At 38.9% G+C, this 8,504-nt stretch overlaps 1 long non-coding RNA gene across 4 annotated transcripts; it reads right to left on the reverse strand.

The window, feature by feature from the left end:
- Positions 1-541: 541 nt before the first annotated feature.
- Positions 542-2,066, reverse strand: LOC131611997 (uncharacterized). 4 transcript variants are annotated; one of them, XR_009287257.1, is made up of 5 exons: positions 1,603-2,066; positions 1,387-1,517; positions 1,213-1,297; positions 863-1,005; positions 542-638 (listed from the first exon to the last, which is right to left on the reverse strand). It is a non-coding gene; the product is annotated as an uncharacterized LOC131611997 (long non-coding RNA). The 4 variants fall into 4 exon arrangements; XR_009287259.1 differs by having other exon boundaries at positions 561-1,005; positions 1,603-1,745; positions 1,829-2,065; XR_009287258.1 differs by having other exon boundaries at positions 561-1,005; positions 1,603-1,704; positions 1,829-2,060.
- Positions 2,067-8,504: the final 6,438 nt, after the last annotated feature.

Here is an 8,504-nt window from a genome sequence, read left to right on the forward strand (position 1 = left end):
CCTTTTGAATACTGAAAAACTCTACCATTTGAAGCTTTAATGTGATTATATGAGCCGCCTGTGATATTTACAGCCAAACTGAGAATTTCATCCCTCTGCCAAAACTCTTCGACTTTAATTGACGTAAATAGTATGTTCCCATATTGATGTAAGCACAAATTTTCTGCCAATCACATCCTCTAGCAGTGCCAAAATCATAAATTAAAAGGAGAACATTTGTAATGAATTAATAGTTACCATACGCCACCGCCACCGTACTTGCAAAACAATGCACGCTGTCAAACATGCGGCCTGTGGATTACAAACCCCGAGTTCATTCGAAACACGAATGCTGCTAGAATCATTTAACCACTAAAGCATGAGCAAAAAGTTTATCATGAAAATAAGATAGAACAAAGTTTAGGAGAGATACGGCTAAGTGGAATAATGAGACTGCTACTGAATTAAAAAGTGCATAAGAATAACTTTGGCTTCTCAAATAAATGAATACAATCATACACAAAGTGGCTACCTGTTTAGATTATATTATAACTTCCATTTTGGATCTGTTTTGCATCCTGCTGTTGTTATAATTGGTTGTTGAATGTGGAATAGCAATGGAGTTAGATTCAATACCTTGAAGCAGTGAAACCAGAATTCTGAAATATAAAAACATACAATTACCCCAAAATAGTACAGTTTTGGTCAGTTAATACATGTGTATCTAAAGATATTCATGTCAATTACAGAGCCAACTCCAGTGCCCGAAATTCAAAGTGAAGATCATCTATTCAAAAACAGAAACACGGTAAGCAATTCTATACAATAATTACCTCGATCGAAAAACTTTACAATTATACAGCAAAAAAGGAAGAATCCTTACCAGACTTTTATTTCCTGAGCCAATTGCATAACTGTGACATGTACCGACCGACAGTACCATCCAGTGAATTCATGAGAATCACTTTATGCGTAGTAATTATACACCTGATTTGCTAAGGTTGACAACAATCTCCATCTCTCTTCCTAATATGGAAGAAAGATAAATAAAGATGATATTGTAGTGTCATGTATTTAATACCTTGAAGAAGGTCTAAATTGCAATTACATGAAACCTGACATAAACCCTTGCTCTACAAATCCAACCAAGGCATCACAAAAAAAAAAAACACCAAAAGTTACACTTAATAGAGAAACTGCTAAGCAGAAAGAAGAAACAGGATAACATAATACCTTCACCAACTCACCCTCACAATAAACCATCAAACTCTGCTGCAAGCCTACAATCCATAGCAATCCTTAAACCTTATAACTCTATCTGAGTCATACAATACATAGTAATACATATTCAGAATTAATGACTAAAATAATCAAAATAATCAGTGTGGATATGCAACGATAAACTACCTTCATGCGCAAAACAATTAGTGTCAATATAAATGAATGAGCTATAGCTTCAACATTCGGTTGGCCTAAATCCAAAAGGCAGAGAGAAGTTGGCCCATTTGATCTTCGCTAAGCTTCATAAGATATGGTTTCTGAAATCCAGTTCAATAATATAAATAGTATTAAGAAAAATCACAATTATTAAACCTATTGATAGATATCAATTCAGCTACTTACCGTGTCAGTCAAATTCGTTGATCCTGTAGCCCTATCAATGATCGAGCTGCGTTTGTTACTCCTTATATGATAGATTAACCATTCTTTTTATTAGGAAAATACCTGCAATTTCTTTGCACTTTCAGCCATGAGTCCTCCTAATACTACGAATAGAAGTTGAATGCAAAATAAGCCATAGAAAGAACTCTTTCTCATATCAAATTTAACAGCAAATAAAGAAATTTACCCTGAGATATGAACACGACACTCCAATCATATGCAACCCGCTTACCGCTGTCTGTGTGGAAACCCATTTCCACCACCACCACACTAATCGTCGGTAACCCGTTGATGCCGCTACAGATCTGAATGTCAAAACATAAAAACCGATACAAATCAGAAATACATACAAAACCAAAGACACAATAATGTCTAACTACTCAACAAACAAACCGATACAAATCGAAGAAATTTCATAAACAAAAAGTGACGGATCTGCAAATCCTAAGCCATGAAAGTGTCAGATCTGGAAACCCTAAGACATGAAAGTGCTTGAAACTATTGTAGATACGGTGGCTGCAGGAAGGTGAGATTCAAAACCCATAAAGATTACATTTTTCCAATGAATATAACAAAACAAAGAAAATCGATGATTCAAAATCCAAAAAATATTGAATTTTTCCAACAAATATACAAAAAGAAAGAAAACCCTAAAATTGAAATCTCAATAACTATCAAACATACCATCGAATCAGCAGATGTGGATTATTTAGACCCCAAACGGTGAAGATGAAGCGCAGTTTGGTGAAAAATGGAAAGATGAAGATGAAGCGCAGTTTGGTGAAAATGAGGATGGAGAAAAGGGGAAGAAGGAAGTAGAAAGAGGAGAAGATGAAGCGCAGCTTTTTTGGTTTTGTTGCAAGAAATGAGTTAGGGGACTCCATCATAGAAAGAGCAAGACTTTGTAATACAGCATCCACGTGGCTTCACAAATGAGCAGAGGGGCATTTTTGGATTTTCCAGAACACCTATCTTTCTTATATTGTAGATTCATTGTGTTTTCCTTTGAGTCACTTGACAAACAAAAATTTAGGCTCAAAATTGGTTACAAAAGATCACACACTCACGGGTAGCCTTGTTTAAGGTGGTTTTTCTCATACTACTAAAAAAAAATGTCTCGATCCCTTCTAAGTTCTAATGTCTCATACAAAGCATAGATTAAACATGAATCATTTGAGTTAACATCCATCACTAGAACACTCTTATTTTTATACACAATGGAAGTCCACTCACTTATCTAGTTTTGTCCTAATTTTGATTCAAACACAAACAAAATTTCTAGAATGCAATGTGATAAAAACTTTGTGTAAAGCCCTTAGTTCATAGTCACCTTATAATCTACAAAGCAACAAAATACTTACCTTGGTATGAACATCATCAAGAATCTCATCATCACCATCCAAAGTATTTGATGTTGACACACCTTATCACTTTTTCTTCTTTAGAGCATCACTTCTATTCCAAGACAAACACAAAAAATTATATACACCTTAACATATAATATATGTACACTATTCTACTACTAAACACAATATTATAACAACAAGGGCATAAATTGCCCACACAAACACACATTACTTAAACAAAATACTTAATCAACAAAGGCATAAGTTGCCTACAAAATATGTTCGGGTGGCACCCACGGCCACCAAAGTACATCAAACCTCATCCTTATATGGATGGCACAAAAGTAGTTACTAACAAAAACAATAGGAAATTATGCTACTAGTTCAACAACATAAAAGTAAATAACAACAATATAAAAGTAAACACTGAATATCTTCAATCTTCCTCATCGTCCTGCTCCACACCATCTCCTTCCTCTTCTTCCTCTTCACCATCCCCCTCTCTGAAAAATGGCCTCTCCGCAGGCCATGCACAATGCGCCTCATAATCCTCATTAGTAGGAAAAGAGGGAACATCCGCCGGGTTGACTTGGTGGCGATAGAGCTTGCACAGAGAATCATGAATCATCGCCTGCGATCTTCTGTTGGCATCAAAATACGCCCAATTGTACCTGCAAGCTAATTCTTCATTATACCTACCACCAGCAGGAGGAGCCATGTTCTGTGGCTGAGGATGCTGCTGGACACCTAGCTTGGGAGAGCAATGCCTATGCACATAACCGGTGTCCACAACACTAGTGGATTTCATGCTTGCAACATTAGGAAACTCCACACCTGCTTTCCTACATAGTCCCATAATCAAACTTGGAAAACCAAGCTGAGCAGAAGGCTTTGTCCCTGACTTGGTACCACTTGAAGCCACAATCCTAATCTCCTCAGAAATGATTTGAGCCACATCCACCTCTCCACCTGTCATAATCCAAAACAAAAGACAAGACATGTCAATGGTTAGGTCAGATGTGTGGCTCCTCGGCATGACATTGTTCAGGAGGAAGACTGTGTACAACTGTGCGATTTGAGTCATATTCTTCCTGTCCATCTTTTGAATATAACCGGAAGGGTTAAGAGTGAACCCTCGGTGCTCAAAGGATAACAGATCAGCAATCTCCTGCATATCCCAAGTCTTTGCAGCCTTTTTCCTTGCATACTCACACTTCTCACCTGCAGCACGAGGAGACGGTCTTCCCAAAAAAGTGTTAATTGCATCCCTTGAAAAAGAAATGCCCCTACCTCTCACATAGGACGTGTAAGTGTACACCCTTCCCTCAATCGGAATCGCATTGGCATAGAACTCACGCACAAGGTCCGCATTGATTTGAGTATCTGGAGAGATCAGAGCTTCCCAATGGCGTTCCGCAATATTATCCAGAAACTGATAAAAGTTACCTCTATGTGGGAGGTCAAACACCTTTTCTGGCCAAATCTTCCGACCAACCAATTTCTCAAACCTTGCCTGCTGCTCTGGACCTAGAAACCTATGTGAATTGAAGGGTGGTTGCGGAGCAGCTCCTGAGCTTGAACCTGTCAATTGCCTGGCTCGCTTTCCCCGATCACTTCTTGACGACATCTACAAAAAACAACACAACATCGAACAAACATCGTCAAAAGCAACATTTATAGCATATTACATGTCCATTGGTAGTGTTAAACCAGGCCCTAAACCATTGCATCAAACACAGATAACAGAATTGAGTTTCTGCACTCAGCAGGGTCCGCTCACCGGACCTGCGCAGAAATTCAAAAAAACCTGCAGAAACAGGTCTGCACCAGAACAGCCATGGGGTTTCAAACCCCTTTCAAGCACAAGGAAGCAAGCACATAAGCAATGGAAAACAAGAATATTAACATCCAATTCAAGAAACCCTAACATTTACAATTTAATCTAACCTAAATCTAAAACCTAAACATAATTTCTTACTAAAATCAAACATAATTTACACTCTAATCTTACTTATACTACCAAAGCACACTAAATCCTAAAAGAAACATAACTCTACAACCCTAGTATAGTTTAAACACAAGATTACAACAGAAAAAAAAACACATACCTTGTATGAAAATGAAGAAGAACACGATATACCAAGAAATTGAAGAGAGAATGAAACTTGAAGCTTTGAAAATGGTGGAGATGGAGATGGAATCAAGTGGAGGCAAGTATGTTTCAAAAGTGTGGTGAGTTAGGGTTCTGAACCCGCTCAGCCACAGATCTCTATCTTAAATGGGCCTTTGGACCGGTTTGGTCCATTGGGCCCTTTTTTATTTTTCTGGTTTTTAGCAGGTCCGCTCAGCGGAGGGGGGTCCGCTGAGCGGATGACAGAAAACAGCATTTTTCTGGTTTTTTCTCAGTCTGTTCCACTCGATTCTTTCTCCACCGACTTTTCAAATGTCCCACAACACATAAAACAGAGAATACTTACAATGTTGGGGTGCCTCCCAACTAGCGCTTTGTTTAACGTCGGTTAGCTCGACGGTCCGAGGCGGCTTTACGGATCAAAAATCGGAACGGATTCCGAACTTCGATCGACTTCACCACCAAGATACGGCTTGAGTCTTTGGCCATTCACGGTCCAACTTTCATTTGTTGTCGGATTTTCAAGCACAACCGCTCCATAGTCTTTTACTTCTTTGATTCGGAACGGACCCGTCCATTTGGATTTCAATTTGCCCGGAAACAACTTCAACCTTGAATTGAACAATAGAACCATTTGGCCTTCTTTGAAATCCTTCTCCACAATCTTTCTATCATGATATCCTTTCACTTTCTCCTTGTAGATTTTGTTGGATTCATAGGCTTGTAATCGCAATTCTTCTATCTCAAGCAATTGCAATCTTCTCATTTCACCACTTGCCTTAGGATCAAAGTTAAGCAACTTCAAGGCCCAAAATGCCTTATGCTCCAATTCCACAGGTAAATGACAACTCTTCTCGTAAACCATTTGAAACGGAGTAAAACCAATCGGTGCCTTGTATGCCGTACGATAAGCCCATAAAGCATCATCCAACTTCTGTGACCAATCCTTTCTTGACGAAGAAACTGTTTTTTCCAAGATTCTTTTGATTTCTCGGTTGGAAACTTCGGCTTGACCATTAGCTTGTGGATGATAGGCCGTGGTTACTTTGTGCTTCACACCATATTGTTGTAAGACTTTTTCAAGTTGTGTGTTGCAAAAATGTGAGCCACCATCACTAATGAGAATCCTTGGTGTTCGAAACCTTGTGAAAATGTTTTTCTTCAAGAACTTGATCACGGTCTTTCCATCCGCCTTTGAACACGCTATTGCTTCCACCCATTTTGAAACATAATCAACCGCAACCAAAATATACTCACACCCAAAAGACGAAGGAAATGGTCCTACAAAGTCTATTCCCCAACAATCGAACACTTCCACTTCTAACATGTTTGTCAATGGCATTTCATTCCTTTTGCTCACTCCACCACTTCTTTGACAATTGTCACAACTTTGTGCATGCAAGTAGGCATCTTTGAATAACGTCGGCCAATAGAACCCGGATTGAAGAACTTTTGCCGCCGTTCTTTGTCCACCATAGTGCCCACCATAAGGTGAGTTATGACAATGCCACAAGATTCTCATTGCTTCTTCCCTTGTCACACATCTCCTTAACACACCATCCACACCAATTTTGAACAAGTATGGATCATCCCACACATAGAATTTGGCATCATGAAGGAACTTCTTTGTTGCACTTTTACTCCAATCTTCCGGCATCCAACCCGATGCCTTGTGATTAGCCATGTCAGCAAACCATGGCCTTTCTTCCACCATGAACAACTTTTCATCCGGGAATGATTCCAAAACCTCTTCTTCTTTATTTGTTACTTCTTCATTCACCAACCTTGACAAATGATCCGCTACCAAGTTTTCCGCTCCTTTCTTGTCTCTAATCTCTAAATGGAATTCTTGTAGCAACAATATCCACCTAATGAGCCTTTGCTTTGAATCCGGCTTGGTAAGCAAATACTTTATCGCTGCATGGTCAGTGTAAACAACAACTTTCGAACCAATTAAATAGGACCTAAATTTTTCTAATGCATATACAATAGCTAGTAGTTCTTTTTCAGTTGTTGCATAATTAATTTGTGCTTCATTAAGAACCTTACTAGCATAATGTATAGCATGAAAAAATTTTCCTTTTCTTTGACCCAACACCGCTCCTACCGCATAATCACTAGCGTCACACATTAGTTCAAAATCAAGTTTCCAATCGGGCGCTATGATTATGGGTGCGGTGGTCAATCTTTGTTTCAACTCATTAAAATCTAAAAGACATGCATTATCGAAAACAAAAGACTTATCTTTGTTGAGCAAGTTGCTCAAAGGCTTTGCAATCTTTGAAAAGTCTTTGATGAATCTCCTATAGAATCCCGCATGGCCTAAGAAGCTTCGAATTCCTTTGACATTTGTTGGTGGTGGCTACTTTTCAATAACCTCCACTTTTGCTTAGTCGACTTCAATTCCTTTGGAAGAAACTTTGTGACCAAGAACTATGCCTTCGGTAACCATGAAATTGCATTTTTCCCAATTGAGGACCAAGTTGGTTTCAACACATCTTTTCAACACGGCATCCAAATTCTTCAAACAAAGATCAAATGAGGCTCCAAAAACGGAGAAGTCATCCATGAAAACTTCCATTGTCTTTTCTATGAAGTCCGAGAAGATAGCTTGCATACATCTTTGGAAAGTGGCCGGTGCATTACACAATCCAAACGACATTCGCCTATAAGCAAAAATTCCAAAGGGACAAGTGAACGCCGTTTTCTCTTGATCTTCTGGATTGACCGAAATTTGGTTGTATCCGGAATAGCCATCCAAGAAACAATAGAACTCTTGACCCGATAACCTTTCCAACATTTGGTCCATAAAAGGTAAAGGGAAGTGATCTTTCCTAGTAGCTTGGTTAAGCTTTCGGTAATCAATACACATCCTCCAACCCGTCACGGTCCTTGTCGGAATCAACTCATTCTTTTCATTTGTGATCACGGTCATTCCTCCTTTCTTTGGTACCACTTGGACTGGACTCACCCATGCACTATCGGAAATAGGATAAATCATTCCGGCTTCCAATAGTTTCACCACTTCCTTTCTTACAACTTCTTTCATTGTAGGATTCAACCGGCGTTGAGGTTGAGCTACCGGTTTAAAATCCTCCTCCATCATAATTTTATGCATACAATAGGCCGGACTAATTCCTTTTAGATCGGAAAGAACCCATCCTATCGCCTCCTTGTTAGCTTTCAACACATGAATTAATTTCTCTTCCTCCTTTTTAGACAATGAACCACTAATTATCACCGGCTTCTTACCACCTTCTTCAAGAAACACATATTTCAAATGGGGTGGTAACATCTTCAACTCCAACTTAGTTTCCTCCACCTTTGGCTCATCTTTCAACTCCTCCATCTTTGCTTCAAAAGGACTTATCTCTTCAAAAACATCA

This window comes from Vicia villosa, linkage group LG6, assembly GCF_029867415.1.
Source record: "Vicia villosa cultivar HV-30 ecotype Madison, WI linkage group LG6, Vvil1.0, whole genome shotgun sequence".
NCBI classification, from domain to species: domain Eukaryota; kingdom Viridiplantae; phylum Streptophyta; class Magnoliopsida; order Fabales; family Fabaceae; genus Vicia; species Vicia villosa.